The sequence below is a fragment of the Phaseolus vulgaris genome, chromosome 3 (genome assembly GCF_051622355.1).
Source record: "Phaseolus vulgaris cultivar YP4 chromosome 3, ASM5162235v1, whole genome shotgun sequence".
NCBI classification, from domain to species: Eukaryota; Viridiplantae; Streptophyta; class Magnoliopsida; order Fabales; family Fabaceae; genus Phaseolus; species Phaseolus vulgaris.
In genome coordinates this window covers 38,995,020-39,014,175 of record NC_143500.1, presented here as the reverse complement: position 1 = coordinate 39,014,175, position 19,156 = coordinate 38,995,020, and the positions used below count along the sequence as shown (strand labels likewise).

Genomic DNA, 19,156 nt, shown 5'->3' with positions numbered 1-19,156 from the left:
CTACAACCATTCTTGTTCCTCAACCGCCAAAAGAAATCTCAAAGACTCATGAGTTGCTGAAAGGAATGAACACGAATACCAAATTTTATTGAAGGAAACAATAACCGCTCTTGCTAAGAGGAAGTATAGAAACTTGACAAGGCGAATATACCCAACTAATCCAAACACCACTGCAGATAAACACATCACAGGTAAATCCTTATGTTCGGTCATCAATACCAGAAAAAATAATAATAAAAGGGAAACTCAAAAGATTTCCTTTATGCTGAGCCCTTGGCTGATGGGGTTTTTATATCTTCCATAGGCAAAAGAAATATCAGTGAACCAGCCATAAGCTTAAAAGGTGCAAAGGAATTTAAGCGAAAGGTTAAAAACTCGTCATCATCAACTAGAGAATTATACTAAGAATTCATGTACATGAATTTACTAATAATTCTTGTGTAAAAGCACATGATCCATAATTTACTATTGTGAGCGAGTTTTAGAACTTTCCACAGAGCAACCCAGGAACCTTTCTCTTAGAGGGCTTTAAGATTTGTCATACAACAATATGATAAATTAGTGCATAGAAAGCAATTAATTAATGATTACCATAACACAATATTTTATAAAATAGAATCACAATCAACATTATAAGAAATCATTCACATCATCAACATTCTAATGAAAATAAATATTTAATAAACAATCAGAATCAATAAAAAAACAAAACTAAATTGCCAAAGCCAAATACAACTACTATAAAATTTAAAAAAAGGACTTAGTATAATGTTAGAGAATCATTAGCCAACAAAGGACTTCTAGATTATTTTTCCAACAACAATAACTATCAAAGGTAATATAACAACCATGAATAATTATATAACTACCAAGAATAATTCTATAAAAACCACTACAACTCTGCTATAATCAAATAATCATATTAATAATGCATTTATGTAATTCAATAAAAAATAAAACTAGCAACTAAATATATATATATATATATATACATATATATCCCTAGAAAATATCATCATATATTTCAAAATTCCTAATCCAAAAACCCAAACCCTACCCTGTCAAAACAACAACCAAGAATTCAGGGGAAATCATAAGAGACCATGAAATCATGCAGTTGGTACTTGAACAATGCTAAATCTAAAAATCAACAAAAAAGAGAAATCCACATTTCTAGAATGGGCTCTTACTGGATCAAATGAACGGACAGTAATGTTAGCCATATAATCTTCTGCAAAAATGTACGAGAAACTGATCCCTTTTGCAAATGAATAAACTTGAAAAATTCACACTGCAAGACACAATTATGATAATAGGTATCACCTCTGAAATTACTTATCCTCTGAAACCCTTGTAAAGCCTGTTACTAAGAGCCATAAAAACTTCCAGACAACATGATACATTAGACGTAGCATGAAACGTAATGCAAACATCAATAAAGAAGCACAAATGACAACAGAAAATCCTTATATTTGGTGATCAAATCTGAAAATATCAATATAGAGAGGAAATCCTAAACCAATTTTTTTATTTTGATAGATCTTTGTCACCAAATAAAAAACTGCACTCAAATAGCTAGTCACGAATTAACACAAACTAAGGCTTCAATTGATCCCCATGTTTCTAAATGTCCTCACAAATCCATTGCTTGTCTTACCTGTAAAGAGCAAAAATTCAAGAAAACTAAAAACACTTGTTTCAAGGGAGGAATTTTAGAAAATATGAGACGATTTCTTAAACTCAGAAACCAACTCATTAAAGGCTCGATGAGATCCAGACATCGTTTGAATCCAATCATAAACCACTGTAGAAAAACAAATCAGAATTCAATCCTAATGTTGGTGATCAAGTCCTTAGAAGTTAAATAAAAAGTGAAACCTCATATAGAAGAAATTAGACTATTATGAGTTGTAATCGTTTCAAGTTGAACTTTCCCATGGTAGCACTCAAACAATCCTATTCCAAAAGCATTGTTGCTAAAAAACTATCCAAATAAAACTGGATATACTTGTACATCATATAAAAAAACTACCATGCAATATTAAAGAGACATCTAAATTTCAGAGAAACAAAGTTGTCTCATACTAGTCCAACTATAGAAACTTAATGCCTTGAGATTGGTTCAGTTTCTGATATGCAAACAAAGAAATCCAATACTGCTAACTTATCAAACATTACTGAAAATTGAAACCAAACGAAAACCCACAAAATAAGATAGCAAGACCAAAATGATCAGATAAAACCAAGGTAATAAGTCCTAATAATAAGTTTGTGACACAAAATTTCCAAAAGCGTCGTTGCACACAAACTTAAGATCGGTCACAGTTCTATATGCTGAAAAGTGATTAATGCAACACCTGGATTGGGTAAAGAAATAGAATAACAAAGAAAATTACTTTATCAAGAATTGTTCGTCGTTCATACTGGAATTAACAAATTCACCTCCAAAACGTCAGAAATTAACAAATTCACCTCCAAAATACAATTCCACCAGAGTCGTTACTGAAATTAAAAAATTCACCTCCAAAACTTCATTATCTTTCTCGCATACAATTCATGTCCTAATAGAACAAATATAAAAAAAATTCACCTCCAAAACTCCATTATCTTTCTCGCATACAATTCCTGTCCAAATAGAACAAATATGAAAAAAATGAACGGTTTGGATAACTAATAAAAGAAGTCCAATTATCTAATGCCACACATAACGTTTGACTTTCAATCCCAAGTGGTTATAGAAATATTTTGAAAACACTCAACTCAATAAACAATAAAGGAAAAAAAGGAAAAAAATCTATAACTGGTTGATTGGACATGTTAGTCGTCCCACTATATTCTATCACTAGTTGAGTTAATAAACTGAAAAAGAAACCTCAAATAAAGACTCAATGTGTTGCAAACAAATAAATGCAAATTTCAAAACTCAAGGAACGAGAAACACATACGGAGATTGTTGAAACAAAAGTGAAGCATTTAAATAATTTCAACAAAAGTGATCATTCTTATACTAATTTCAAATGTTTCAGCGTAGAGACATTGATGTCATTCAAAGTAAGAGACATTGTTGTCTAGGCTCAGAGGAGATTACATGCAAAAATTCCAAACAACTTCACAACTCAACCCATATGTTTGGGATCAAGAATAATGAATCAAAAGGTTTTGGAAAACTATTAAAAGAACAAAAGACCTATGTTATAGAATTATGCAGAGAATTCATCAAAATTAAAACCTGAAGACATTCCAAATCGAGCACATAAGAAAAATAGTGAGTAGAGAAGTAATAAAACCTGAAGCTTCACAATATGTCCAACAAACATCCATGGTAAGTGTTCATTGCAACAAAAGTAGAAAAAGATAATCAGATCATCAAAGTCAAAGGCCCAATTACAAGAACTCCCACTCCACAAGAGTAGCAAAAAGAATAACAGAAAAGAAAATAATGAATGCAAAGATAATAAAACCTAAACTTTAACTATATCTCCATCCGATGTTTCCAAAACCTGACCCCTACATTCTTCATGTAAAAGCTCAAGAAGATTCATGGCAAAGCGCAAGAAGACTCATGGCAAAGCTCAACAAGTCTCGTGGCAAAGCTCAAGAAGACTCATGACAAATTCAAAGTTCACTACAACACAAGTAGAAGATAATCAAATCATCAAAGTCAAAGGCCCAATTACAAGAACTCCCTCTCCACAAGAGTAGCTAAAAGAATAACAACAAAGAAAATAATGAATGGAAAGATTTTTTTTATCAGCATAATAAATGCAAAGATAATAAAACCTAAACTTTAACTGTATCTCCATCCACTGTTTCCAAAACCTGAACCCTACATCCTTAATGTCAAAGCTCAAACAGACTTATGGCAAAGCTCAAGAAGACTCAAGCAAAGCTCACGAAGACTCATGGCAAAGCATAAGAAGTCTCATGGAAAAGCTCAAGAAGACTCATGGCTACTCACGAAGACTCATGGCAAAGCCCAAGAAGTCTCATGGCAAAGCTCAAGAAGTCTCATGGCAAAGCTCAAGAAAACTCTGTGGCCAAGCTCAAGAAAACTCGTGGCAAAGCTCAATAGGAATCATGGGAAAGCTCAAAGTTCACTACAACACAAGTAGAAGATACTAAAATCATCAAATTCAAAGGCCCAATTAAAAGAACTTCGACTCCACAAGAGTAGTAAAAAGAATAACAGCAAAGAAAATAATGAATGCAAAGATGTTTTTTTATCAGCATAATAAATTCAAAGATAATAAAACCTAATGTTTCACTATATCTCCATCCACTATTTCCAAAACCTCACCCCTACATCCTTCATGTAAAAGGTCAAGAATACTCGTGGCAAAGCTCAAGAATTCTCATGGCAAAGTTCAAGAAGACTCGTGGCAAAGCTCTAGAGGACTCATGGCGATTTGAGAAAACTAATCTTCTTAAAAAGATGACATGACAAAGTAAAGAAACAATAAGATAAATTCACAAATCTACAATATCAAGGGAAGCCACAAATTGAAAACCAAGGGCACGAAGATGATTACAAAAACACTTTGAAATACTATTGTATATAAACAACAGTTCAGCCCATATGTTAGGTGATCAAGTCCAAAAAACATTAAATAATAAAGACCAAAATCAGCGAGGGACTAAGATTGAGAAATATAGTTAGACTAAGATTGAGAAATTTATATTTTTTAATCCTCAACCGGAATCCTGCTTAAACTCTTATGCCTATTACAATTAGGCATGAAATCCCACTGTGCAAGATTATCCAAAGAATAATAACTAGAAAGAAATAATGAATGCAAAAGATAAAAAAAATCTAAAGTTTCACAGGATCTTCCCAAACATATGACACGCATCCATTATCTCCCTGTAAAAGACGGGAGGAAACCTGGAGAATTAAATCAAGAAAGCTAAACTCTATCCTAACAGATTACAAACAATGCAGTGCAAGCAAATTACAAGAAACAATACCAAGTACTGATGGAGAGAAACAGGTTGACAATACAACCTTTATGTTTGGTGATCAAGTCCAGAAAAATTACATGATAAGACCAAATTAACAAGCTTCTGAGATTGAACAAGATCAGCAAGGGATTCAAGTAACTCATTCTGAGAACGCCGTGAAACTAAATACCATAGTTGAGAAATAAAAAAGAAACAAAGGTTGTTTTGACAACAAAGAAAATAAAAGGAAACGAAACTCTTTGCTATTAAAGGACTCCGTTGCTGAAAGAAATGTCTGACGCAGACTTATAGTGCCTGTCATAAAGAAGTAAGTATTCCCAGTCCACAAGTTTATCTGTGAATAATAGCAGCAAAGAACATAATCAACGCAAACAATAAAACCTAAATTTCCACAGGGTCCCGATCCACTGCTTCCCAAACCTACACCAACCCTCCATTTCCTCCCTGCAAAGACAAAACCATGAACTCCAATGATAAATTATGTAAGAACAAGTTCAAAATTCATTTGTCGATGCAGGAAACAAAACAAGACAAAATAAAAAGTTCTGTAATCAAAGAATGAAGGCAATAATTACGACTACTAAAATGAAAGGAATAACTTTAAGATCCATCTTATCAATACTGCTACACCTAAACAAAAAATAATTTTCAGAACTTCAATACGAAAGATCCAAAATCAAGATCTCCAGATCCTCTTCACTGGATCACGTGCTAGGGTGTCTACATTCTACCTCACAGTTGTTGCTTTTGTTGCTAAAAAAGACGAAGTATAAAAACAATAACAAATTCAAAAACAAAGAGTGATATTCACTCACAACATGATCGATTAGACCTAGCATGAAAAATAATGCAAACACCACTGTAGAGAAACAAATGACCACAAAATCCTTATATTTGGTGATCAAATCCGAAAAAATCAAATAGAGGAACTTCTAAATACTTCTGGATTTTAATCCTCGACCAATCTTTTTATTTTAATAGATCTATGTCATCAAATAAAAGACTACATTCAAATAGCTAGTCACGAATGAACACATCAGAAAAATGTAAGGGTAAGAAAACCTAAGGCTTCCAATGATCCCCTGCCAATGTTTCTACATTGTCCCCACACACATCCATTGCTTGTCTTATAGCTGTAAAGAGAAAAAATTTCAAACAAGTTCACAACTCAACCCATATGTTTGGTGATCAAGAATAATGAATCGAAAGTTTTGGAAAACTAATAAAAGAGGTAAAAGACCTATGCTCGAGGATTATGCAGAGAAATCATCAAAATTAAATAGAAGAACTTGCCAAACCAAGAAGCAAACCATCAAATCAAAGAGTATAGCCCAATCACACTTGCCTCATGCTCATCCCACAATGCTTCTTACGAACCATACACCATCAAAAATACACCCAAGATTATAATCAAACCAACAAGTTGAGCCAATTAAAAATTAATTCAGATGAACAAACAATGTACAGGTGAAAGAAACATTTAGCTTCACAGATCACAGAATTTTCACCCACCAGTTTTACATCCTACACCACACTTCATTGCTTAGCTTTCCTGTAAGGCCAATGAATTCAAGAAAACTATAACCAATCTGGGTAGAAGATGGAGGACCTAGACGTATCGCTCTTGCTTAGATACACACAATGAGATACCTTCCAACTATCCAACCAATAAGAGAGACTGTAGACATTCCAAATCAAGCAAATAAGAAAATAGTGAGTGGAAAAGTAATAAAACCTAAAGCTTCACTGCAACAAACATCCATGGTAAGTGTTCACTGCGACACAAGTAGAAGAAGATAATCAAATAGTCAAAGTCAAAGGCCCAACTACAAGAACTCCCACTCCACAAGAGTAGCAAAATGTATAACAACAAAGAAAATAATGAATGCAAAGATAATAAAACCTAAAGTTTAATTGTATCTCCATCCAGTGTTTCCAAAACCTGACCCATACGTCATTCATGTAAAAGCTCAAGAAGACTCTTGGCAATTTGAGAAAACTAATCTTCTTAAAAAGATGACATGACAAAGTAAAGAAACAATAAGATAAATTCACAAATCTAAAATATTAAGGGAAGCCACAATTCAAAACCAAGAGCACGAAGAAGATTACAAAAACAGTTTGAAATACTATTGTAGATAAACAACAGTTCAGCCCATGCCCATATGTTAGGTGATCAAGTCCAAAAACATTAAATAATAAAGACCATAATCAGCAAGGGACTAAGATTGAGAAATATAATTAGCAATAAGATACAGTCTGCTTCCATATCCTATCACAAATAGTGAGACCCCAATCCAAACGAAGTAAATAGAGCTCTCCTGTTGGAGCTTTCCTTTTAGAGTAGGTCGCTCATAGCCTTGAGGGAGAAAACTATACTTTTTCATTCTCATATATTGGAAATAGAACTAAACATTGAAGTCATTATGGAGAACATTCACATTTTGAAAGATAGTTGAGATCATGAGATCAAGGATAAAGCATAATTAAGTATCGCCCTAGCTTAGACACCCAGTGACTGACACGTGTAGCTTCCTACTATTCAACCAACAAGACAGAATACAGCCATTCCAAATCAAGCACATAGTGAATAGAAACATAATAAAACCTAAAGCTTCACAGAAAGTCCAATAATCTACCGCGATTGTCTCCACAATCCAACAGACATTGCAACACGTAGTAAGTCACTGCAACACAAATGTCAAAGCCTCTCATACTCATATAGTGCTGGTCTACAAGAACTCCCACTCCACAAGTTTAGCTAAAAGAATAACAGCGAAGATAATAAAACTTAAAGTTCTGTTTCTGAAACCTGCCCACATATATCTATTGCCTTTCCATAAAAGCTCATCAAGAACCATGGCGATTCGAGAGAACTAATCTCTTTTAAAGAGATGACATGACATAGTACAGAAATGTTAAGGTAAATTCAAAATTTGAAAACAAAGGGAGGCCACAAATTCAAAACCAAGGGGGCCGCTCGTAGGCTCGACACATCACAGGAAGATTACAAGAAACACTTCCAAATATTACAGTAGAGAAACCAGTTCACAATTCAACCCATATGTTGGGTGATCAAGTCCAAAACTACTGTAATACCTTCAAATGATTCATTGATTGTGTTAGTTTAGCTACTGATGCTCTTAAGAGAAGATGAATTCATAAACTCAAGAATGAAAAGCCAATAGAGAAAGTCATACCAGGCTCAATGCTATGCAACACCTGACAAAAAGAAAATCAACCCTTACTATTAGGTGATCAAGTCCAGAGAAATTAATAAGAGGCAACACAAATTAGGCAAGAACATTGTTGCTCTGCAAGAACCAAGTTCAAAATTCATTTGTCAACAAAGGAAACTAATAAAGACGAAATAAATTTTTGTAATAAAAAAATTGATTCCAAATAGTCCTGAGCTCTTTCTAATTACCACTACTTACTAACATGAAAGAAATAACTTCCAAGATCCTTCTTTTCAATTTATCTATGCCTGAGACCACCAATATGTGACTAAAATCACAGTGCACAGAGACATGATCATAAATTCAAGCTTCCCAAGAGACAATATCATAATTCAATCCATTTGTCATTATCATCTATTAAAATTGGACATTCAGTGGCCTCCATAATGAATTTGGTTATGTCTAGGAAGAAAAAATAAAATCCAACCAAAAATTTTGGCCACTTAAAAATTAATGTAAAAGAAAAAATTGATGTAAGAGTAAAAATGAAAAAATACTAATGCTTAACCGTTCAAGGAATATCGTGCCATTGTTTCCCTGTCCTATTCCACACATCCCTGGAAAGAACAAGAATTCAACAAACAAACTATAACTGGTAACAGAGGACGAAGTATAGAACGTTAAGATAAATTCAAGAATTAAAAAACCAAGGGAGAGACGGTGGCTCATAACATACTCCATGAGGTACAGGACACCAAGCGAAAACCATACATACTCATAAGATGCAGACACTATGCAAATCATCCAAACACCGCTACAGAGAAACAAATCACAATTATGATTTATAACATTCTCCATGAGATGCTGCAGAACATTAAGCGAAAATAATTCAAACATCAATTCAACCCTTGTGCCTCATAACATACTCCATGCGATGATGCAGGACATTAAGCAAAAATAATTCAAACACCAATTAAACCCTTATGCCTCATTACATAAAGGTAATCCGACAGATAAAAGCACATCAATCGATCATTTACTAATAATTCTTAATAACTCTAATAATTTTTGGGTTCTACAATACAACAAAAGCACATCGAAGAATTGCAAACATCATATAATTCGACAAAACCTTTGTGGAGACTTGTCAAGAAGTGAACTAGTAAGAAGCACAACAATCCCGAAAAAATGCTAAAAATATTCAATCGTCGAAGAAATACCAACAAAATTCAATCATCGAAGTCAAAAGTCAAATATGATAAATGAAAGATACCAGAACCCTTAGCCAACAAAAGACTTCTAGATTATTTTTCCCACAACAATAACTATTAGGTAATATAACAACCATGAATAATTATATAACTACCAAGAATAATTTTATAAAAACCACTACAACTCTGCCATAATCAAATGATCATACTAATAAAGCATTTATGTAATTCAATAAAAAATAAAACTAGCAACTATATATATATCCCAAGAAAATATCTGACAAACACATCATATATTTCAAACTTGTACACACATGGTTGGTAGTTGAACAATTCCTAATCCAAAAACCCAAACTCTACCCTGTCAAAACAACAACCAAGAATTCAGGGGAAATCATGCTGTAGATACTTGAACAATTCCAAATCTAAAAATCAACAAAAAAGAGAAGTCCACATTTCTAGAATGGACTCTTACTGGATCAAATGAACGGACAATAATGTTAGCCATCTAATATTTTGCTAATGAAAAAACTTGAACAATTCACACTGTAAGACACAATTACGATAATAGGTATCACCTCTGAAATTACTGATCCTCTGAAACCCTTGTAAAGCCTGTTACCAAGAGCCATAAAAACTCAGACATGATCCATTAGACGTAGCATGAAACATAATGCAAACATCACTGCAGAGAAACAAATGACAACGGAAAATCCTTATATTTGGTGATCAAATCTGAAAATATCAAATAGAGAGGAAATCCTGAACCAATTTTTTTTTATTTTGATAGATCTTTGTCACCAAATAAAATACTGCACTCAAATAGCTAGTCACAAATTAACACAAACTAAGGCTTCAATTGATCCCCATGTTTCCACATGTCCTCGCACATCCATTGCTTGTCTTACCTGTAAAGACATTGTTTGAATCCAATCATAAACCACTGTAGAAAAACAAATCAGAATTCAATCCTAATGTTGGTGATCAAGTCCTTAGAAGTTAAATAAAAGGTGAAACCTCATATAGAAGAAATTAGGCTATTATGAGTTGTTGTCGTTTCAAGTTGAACTTTCCCATGGTAGCACTCAAACAATCCTATTCCAAAAGCAATGTTGCTAAAAAATATCCAAATAAAACTGGATATACTTGTACATCGTGTAAAAAACCTACCATGCAAATATTAAAGAGATTGTCTAAATTTCAGAGAAACAAAGTCGTCTCATACTACTCCAACTATAGAAACTTAATGCCTTGAGATTGGTTCAGTTTCTGATATGCAAACAAGGAAATCCAATACTGCCAACTTATCAGACATTACTGAAAATTGAAACCAAACGAAAACCCACAAAAGAAGATAGCAAGTCCAAAATGATCAGATAAAACCAAGGTAATAAGTCCTAATAATAAGTTTGTGACACAAAATTTCCAAAAACGTCGTTGCATACAAACTTAAGATCGGTCACAGTTCTGTATGCTGAAAAGGGATTAATGCAACACCTGGATTGGGTAGAGAAATAGAATAACAAAGAAAATTACTTTAGCAAGATTTGTTTGACGTAAGAAAATTTCAGGATCATTCTTATACTAATTTCAAAATTTTCAGCGTAAGAGTTACATGCAAAAAATCCAAAGAAGTTCACAACTCAACCCATATGTTCGGGATCAAGAATAATGAATCGAAAGGTTTTGGAAAATTATTAAAAGAACAAAAGACCTATATTATAGAATTATGCAGAGAAGTCATCAAAATTAAATAGTAGAACTTTTCAAACCAAAAAGCAAACCATCAAATCAAAGAGTAAAGCTCAACCGCACTTGTCTCATTCTCATCCCACAATGCCTCTTAGAAACATACATTATCAAAATACAACCAAGATTATAATCAAACCAACAAGTTACAACCAAGATTATAATCAAACCGACAAGTTGAGCCAGCTAAAAATTAAATCAGATGAACACAACAATGTCCTGGTGAAAGAAACATTTAGCTTCACCACAGAATTTCGACCCACCATTTTTACATCCTACACCACACTTCATTGCTTAGCTTTCCTGTAAGCCCAATGAATTCAAGAAAACTATAATCAATAACGGTAGATAATGGAGGACCTAAACGTAGCACTCTTGCTAAGATACATACAATGAAATACCTTCCAACTATCCAGCCAATAAGAGAAATTGTAGACATTCCAAATCGAGCAAATAAGAAAAATAGTGAGTAGAAAAGTAATAAAACCTGAAGCTTCACAATATGTAACAAACATCCATGGTAAGTGTTCATTCCAACACAAGTATAAAAAGATAATCAGATCATCAAAATCAAAGCCCCAATTACAAGAACTCCCACTCCACAAGAGTAGCAAAAAGAATAACAGCAAAGAAAATAATGAATGCAAAATTTTTTTTATCAGCATAATAAATGCAAAGATAATAAAACCTAAACTTTAACTGTATCTCCATCCGCTGTTTCCAAAACCTGACCCCTACATCCTTCATGTAAAAGCTCAAGAAGATTCATGGCAAAGCTCAACAAGTCTCATGGCAAAGCTCAAGAAGACTCATGGCAAAGCTCAAAGTTCACTACAACACAAGTAGAAGATAATCAAATCATCAAAGTCAAAGGCCCAATTACAAGAACTCTCACTCCACAAGAGTAGCAAAAAGAATAACAACAACGAAAATAATGAATGCAAAGATAATAAAACCTAAACTTTAACTGTATCTCCATCCAATGTTTCCAAAACCTGAATCCTACATCCTTCATGTAAAAGCTCAAGAAGATTCATGGCAAAGCTCAAGAAGACTCATGGCAAAGCTCAAGAAGACTCATGGCAAAGCTCACGAAGACTCATGACAAAGCTCAAGAAGTCTCATGGCAAAGCTCAAGATGACTCATGGCAAAGCTCAAGATGACTCATGGCAAAGCTCAAGATGACTCATGGCAAAGCACAAGAAGACTCATGGCAAAGCACAAGAAGACTCATGGCAAAGCTCAAGAATACTCATGGCAGCTCACAAAGACTCATGGCAAAGCACAAGAAGACTCGTGGCAGCTCACAAAAACTCATGGCAGCACACGAAGACTCATGGCAGCACACGAAGACTCATGGCAAAGCTCAAGAAGTCTCATGGCAAAGCTCAAAGTTCAGTACAACACAAGTAGAAGATAATCAAATCATCAAAGTCAAAGGCCCAATTACAAGAACTCCAACTCCACAAGAGTAGCAAAAAGAATAACAGCAAAGAAAATAATGAATGCAAAGATGTTTTTTATCAGCATCATAAATGCAAAGTTAATAAAACCTAAAGTTTAACTGGTGGCAAAGCTCAAGAAGACTCGTGGCAATTTGAGAAAACTAATCTTCTTAAAAAGATGACATGACAAAGTACAAAAACAATAAGAAAATTCACAAATATCAAGGGAAGCCACAAATTCAAAACCAAGAGCACGAAGAAGATTACAAAAACACTTTGAAATACTATTGTAGATAAACAACAGTTCAGCCCATATGTTAGGTGATCAAGTCCAAAAACATTAAATAATAAAGACCAAAATCAGCAAGGGACTAAGATTGAGAAATATAGTTAGAAATAAGATACAGTCTGCTTCCATATCCTATCACAAATACTGAGACCCCAACCCGGAAGAAGTAAATAGAGCTCTCATGTTGGAGCTTTCCTTTTGGAATAGGTCACTCATAGCCTTGAGAGATAGTTTTTCATTCTCATATTGGAAATATAACTAAATATTACTGTCATTATGGAGAACATTCTCATTTTGGAAGATAGTTGGGATCATGAGATCAAGGATAAGCATAATTAAGAATCGCCCTAGCTTAGACACACAGTGACTGACACGTGTAGCTTCCTACTATTCAACCAATAAGAGAGAATATAGCCATTTCAAATCAAGCACATAAGATAGTGAATGGAAACATAATAAAACCTAAAGCTTCACAAGTCCAATAATCTACGGCAATTGCCTCCACAATCCAACAGACATCCATAGTAAGTCAGTGCAACATGTAGAAAGTCACTGCAACATGTAGAAGAAGATAATCAAAGTCGAAGACACAAACACAAATGTCAAAGCCTCTCATAGTCATATAGTGCCTGTCTACAAGAACCCCACTCCTCAAGTTTAGCCAAAAGAATAACCGCAAAGATAATAAAACCTAAAGTTTCACTGGACCGCCATTCACTGTTTCTGATACCAGCCCACATTTATATTGCCTTCCAATAAAAGCCGAACAAGAATCATGGGGATTCGAGAAAGCTAACCTCTTTTAAAGAGATGATATGACATAGTATAGAAAGGTTAAGGTAAATTCAAAATTTCAAAACCAAGGGAGCCGCTCATAGGCTCGACACAACACGGAAAGATTCCAAGAAACACTTCCAAATATTACAGTAGAGAAACCAGTTCACAGTTCAACCCATATGGTTGGTGACAAAGTCCAAAATTACTCAAATACCTTCAAATGATTCATTGGTTGTGTTAGTTGTAAAGCCCAAGAATTAAAGAAAACCATTGACACCCTTAATAGAAGTTATAGAAACTAGACAAGATGAATTCAAGAAAGAAAAGCCAATAGAGAAAGTCCTACTAGGCGCTCTTAATAGAAGCTATAGAAACTAGAGAAGATGAATCCATAAATTCAAGAATGAAAAGCCAAAGAGAAAGTCATACCAGGCTCAATGCTATGCAACACCTGGATCAATTGGCCTTTCTGAACTATTATGTTTTTCATTTCATCCATAGACAAAAAAGATTTAAAACTCGCCATCATCACAAAGAATCACATTCGGCGTAAATGAATCACAATCCGATAAAAGCACATTGATCACTTACTAATAATTCTTAATAACTCTTCTATCCCACGACGCAAACATCATGTAATTCCACAAAACCTTATTGAGAATCATCAAAGCAATACCAACAAACTGATCTTGGATATTGACCAAAACATAATATTTCAATCGGGGTTTCAGTTTCACGCTGTAGGATTTGGTTTCAACTCTGGAGATTTCCAAAAAGATGGTAAGTTACAGAAGAGAGAAGAGTACATTTGACGCTTGAAATTGGAGAGTTGGAATGGAGTTTGAGCGCTGTCATCACCTCATCGTTCCGGCGAATGTTCTCGGAAGCCATTGAAGGGAGAGAAAATTATAAATTTAGTTTTGTTGTGTTTCTTTGGTTCACTGTTACTGTCTTTATATATAAGAGAGGATTTTGGGCGCCAACTCACTTAGCGGGAAAGTATATAATATAATAAATAGTTTATTACATTTTTAAGTTAACACTGATGTGACTTGTTAATTCAAACCCATTTTATAAAATTTGTTTCGAATTAATATAAAAATTCTATTACATAAAAATTAATAAGAATTTGTTTGATCTCTTTTATTATAATATTTTTTATTTATTGCAACTACAAAATTATATACACAATTCAATTATAATTTAGAATATAATTCAGAAAATATACTTTTTTAGGAAAGTCTGTTAAAATTTTAAATTCTCAAATAAAACAATTTCAATAGAAATATAAATATAGTCAATTTTTTTAAGATTTCTTATACGATAATTCCACTTTAGATATGGAAGAGAAGATAAGAAGGTTATATCCTAATATTCTTTCTTTCTTTTCTTTCTTCATTCCTTTCTTTATACTTTTCTTTTTTCACACTTCATTTATTTCAAATTTTGATGACATCCTACAATAGCTTCAAATTTTGATAACACCTACAATAGCTAAAGAGTTAGAAATTATTTTTATCTAGATAAGTTCTTATTTATCCTAAATATTCTCAATTTTTTCATTATTTTTTCATTTTTTTATAATTTTGTCATCCATCTTGGTAAAATTAGTTGCCAAATTGATAATCTTATATTAAAATTTAATTAAGTTTAGATATTTTGTTTTAGGTCTTTAAATTTTGAGTGATTCTTTTGTTTGAGGTAGATTTTTTCTTACAATAAAGAATTTCACATAAAAAAAAATCTTAGCAAAATAATCTAAATTAAAGAGTGATGTGATCATATTTTGATGCGTGTTGTTGAATATATTTTTTTAATGTTTAAATTTGAATTGATTTTAAGGTACAACTTTAAAAATGACTATATATTATTGCAATATTATTGCAATAGTTAATTTTTTTGATATTTTTCTCAAGCAAAAATAATCATGCACTCAAACATGTTTTTAGTAAGCAAAGATTTTTTTCTAAAGAATCCGATTCACTTATGAGACAAGAAGAGAAAAAATAAAAAATAAGTTTTTTTTTCAAGCTTGAGCAGGAATATTTTAGCCTAATTAGAAATGGATTAAATATCTTTTTATATATAAATCCATGTATAATTTATATAGTTTTTGAATAGTTTATTCTACTAATATTAGATTATAATAAATTTTATAATAAGTGTAGTGTTACATTTATGGTATTAGAGTTGTTCATCCTTAGGATAACATGAGAATAATGGGTATGGATGGCAATGCAGGTTCATCAGACTCAAATTTGACTCACAAAATGTAGCTAGGTTGGTTTGTCCTGCATAAAATATACAGATGGCTTTTATTGGCCCGCCTCGCATGCTAGCTAATCACGAACCAATCCACATAAGATTTTTTTTTAATTAATAAAAAATTAAATATAAATTTTGAATAAACTTTTGTTTTGTTTATTAAAATAATTTTTTTCTTATTTATAGATGAATTAAATAAATAATTTCATAATATTATTCTCATGACACATATAATAAAATATGAATAAAAAAATAGACACATAGTTATTATTTTAATTTAAAAAATAATATATATATACAATATTATTATTATATTTAAATTTTATTACAAAAAGGCCAATAATAAAAAATAATATATATATACATATAATATTATTATTATATTTAAATTTTATTATAAAAACCATGTGACTATTGCATTTAACATTTGACTAATGCATTTAATTTGATGAATATTGAAACCTCTGCATTTTAAAAAGGAAAAAAAAAACTAATATCAAATTTCATGAAGCGGTTTACTAATAATTCTTAATAATTCTTCTATCCCACGACACAAACATCATGTAATTCCACAAAACCTTGTAAAGAATCACAACAATAACTGAAGCAATACCAACAAAACAGATATTGGGTATATATATAGAAAGGAATGATCAAGATTCACGGCTGAGTTATATCATTGACTGGTATAGGAAAAAAATTAAATATAAAAACTTGACTCGTAGGTCCTTAACAATAATTTCAAAGAGAAATAGATTCTACTACTACATAACAACTTGTTTTATCTCCTCCCTTTGTTAATAATTTATATGTAAAATAGAAATGTGACCAAAGTTGTGAGATATTATTATACTGACTTCAAAAATTTCCATACACATAATAGGTTCAGAGATTACTGTCATTCATAGTAAGAGACATTGCTGTCAGTCAAAATAAGACTCCAGGGACATGAAACAATTTCAAACAAATTCATACCTCAACAACTCAACCCATATGCTTACTCATCAAGAATAATGAATCAAAGGTTTGGAAAACTAATAAAGAGCCAAAGACCTATATCAGAGGATTATCCAAAAGGCGTCAAATAAACCCTAAATCCTAAACTTTTCAAACCAAGAAGCAAACTATCAAATCAAAAAATAAAGTCCAACCGCACTTGTCCCATGCTCACAATGCCACTTATGAACCATACACCATCAAAATACAACCAAGATTATAATCAAACCAACAAGTTGAGCCAGTTAAAAATTAATTCAGATACTACAATGTACCGTTAATAAAAACATTGAGCTTCACATATCACATAATTCACACCTCATTTTGGGTAGCCCATGAATTCCCTGTAAAGTCCAATAATTATTTCCGAAACCTGCCCCATATATCTATAGTTTTCCTGTAAAAGCTCAACCAGAAGCATGGGGATTTGAGAAAACTAATTTTCTTAAAAGCATGACATGACAGAGTAAAGAAAAGTTAAGGTAAATTCAAAAATTGAAAACCATGGGAACCGCTCATAGTAAGTCACTGCAACCCAAGTAGAAGAAGATAATCGAAGGCACAACAAAACAAATGTCAAAGCCTATCATACTCATATAGTGCCTGTTTACAAGAACTGCCACTCTACATGTTTAGCCACAAGGTTAGCCAAAAGAATAACCGCAAAGAAAATAATAATGAATGCAAAGATAATAAAACCTAAAGTTTCACTGGACCTCCATTCACTGTTTCCGAAAATTCATTTGTCAAAAAAAGAAAACTAAGACAAAATAAAGTTTTGTAATAAAAAAATTGGAGCCAAATAGTCCTGAGCTCTTGCTAATTACCACTACTAAAATGAAGGGAATGACTCCAAGATACTTCTTTTCAATTTATCTAGGCCTGAGACCACCAAAGTGCCTAAGGTCACAGTGCATAGAGACACGGATCATAAAATCAAGCTGCCAAGAGACCATTTGTCGTGATCATATGTTAAAATAGGACATTCATTAGCCCTCCAATATTTATTTGGTTATGCCTAAGAAGAAAAAATAAAAATCGAACCAACAAGGTTAGCCAAATACAAACTAATGCAATAGAAAAAACTAGTGTAAGAGTAGGAAAAAAAAACGAATGATTCACAGTTCAAGAAATATCCCGACATGGTTTCCACGTCCTACCCAACACATCCCTGTAAAGAACAATAATTCAACAAAACTATAAGCCCACACATCCCTAAAGAACAATAATACAACAAATCTATAACGGATGATTAGATAAATCAAAAAATTAAGGGAGACACTGTCGCCCTCCTAACACACTCATGAGATGAAGTACAATAAGCAAAAATCATCTAAACACCGCTGCTGAGATTAAATAAAATAATAGAGGATACACTCATTGAGAAATTAGGATATCCTGATGTGCAACCATTCTAAACTCTAGTTCCTCAACCGCCAAAAGAAATCTCAGACTCGGGACTTCCTGAAAAGGAATGAACACGAAAACCGAATTTAACTGAAGGAAACGATAAACCCTGTACAGTCCAAAAATTGAAGGAAAAGATAATCGCTAATAAGAGGGAGGAAGTATAGAAAGTTGATAAGATGAATATGCGACGTTACACAAACACCACTGCAGATAAAAAAAAACATATTACAATCCTTGTGGTAGGTGATCAATACCAGAAAATATAAATAATAGAAGCAAAACTAAAAAAAGACTTAGGTTATGTTGAGCCCTTGGTCGTTGTTCTCTTCATATCACCATAGGCAAAAAAAAAGCCAGAGAACCAGCCACCAGCTGAAAAGGTGAAAAAAAATTTATGCGAAAGGTTCAAAACTCTTCATCCTCAAATAGAGAATTATACTCAGAATTCACCTAAATGAATTTACTAATTATAGAAATTTGATAAGATGAATATGCTACGTTACCCAACTAATCCAAGCACCACTGCAGATAAACAAATCATATCCTTATGTACTGTGATCAATACCGGGATAAAGAAAAATAGAAGGAAAACTCAAAAAAGACTTGAAGGTTATGTCGAGCCCCTTGGTCGTTGTGCTTTTCATATCATCCATAGCCAAAAGAAATGCCAGAGAACCAGCCACCAACTGAAAAGGTGAGAAGAAATTTATGCAAAAGGATAAAACTCGTCATCCTCAAATAGAGAATTATACTCAGAATTCACCTAAATGAATTTACTAATTACAGAAACTTGATTCGATGAACATAGACGTTACACAACTAATCCAAACACCACTGCATATAAACAAATCATAGTTCAATCCTTATGTAATACC

General features: G+C 32.8%; 1 long non-coding RNA gene across 1 annotated transcript; it reads right to left on the bottom strand.

Moving 5' to 3' along the window:
* Positions 1-18,102: 18,102 nt before the first annotated feature.
* Positions 18,103-18,969, bottom strand: LOC137807473 (uncharacterized). Its single transcript, XR_011080529.2, has 2 exons — positions 18,785-18,969; positions 18,103-18,653 (listed from the first exon to the last, which is right to left on the bottom strand). It is a non-coding gene; the product is annotated as an uncharacterized LOC137807473 (long non-coding RNA).
* Between the last annotated feature and the right edge of the window lie 187 nt (positions 18,970-19,156).